Here is a 402-nt window from a genome sequence, read left to right on the forward strand (position 1 = left end):
TGGGGTGGAAGAACCAGCAGCATACCTACAGGCTGGGGAACTCCCTTCTTGTCAGCGCAGAGGCAGAAAAGGATCTTGGAATTACTACTGATGCCAAGATGAACATGAGCCGGCAGTGTGGGGATGTGATCAGGAAGGCCAACCGCACCTTGTCTTGCATCTACAGATGCATCTCAAGCAGGTCTAAGGAGGTGATACTGCCCCTCTATGCAGCACTGGTTGGGCTGCAGTTGGAGTACCGCATTCAGTTCTGGGCTCTGCACTTCAGGAGGGATGTGGACAACATGGAGAGGGTCCAGAGGAGGGCCACTCGCATGATCAGGAGCAGCAGGGCAGGCCCTACGAGGAGAGACTACGGGACCTGAACCTGTTCATCCTCCACAAGAGAAGGCTGAGGGGGGA

This window comes from Gavialis gangeticus, unplaced genomic scaffold, assembly GCF_001723915.1.
Source record: "Gavialis gangeticus isolate Ggan-Ray unplaced genomic scaffold, GavGan_comp1, whole genome shotgun sequence".
NCBI lineage: Eukaryota > Metazoa > Chordata > Crocodylia > Gavialidae > Gavialis > Gavialis gangeticus.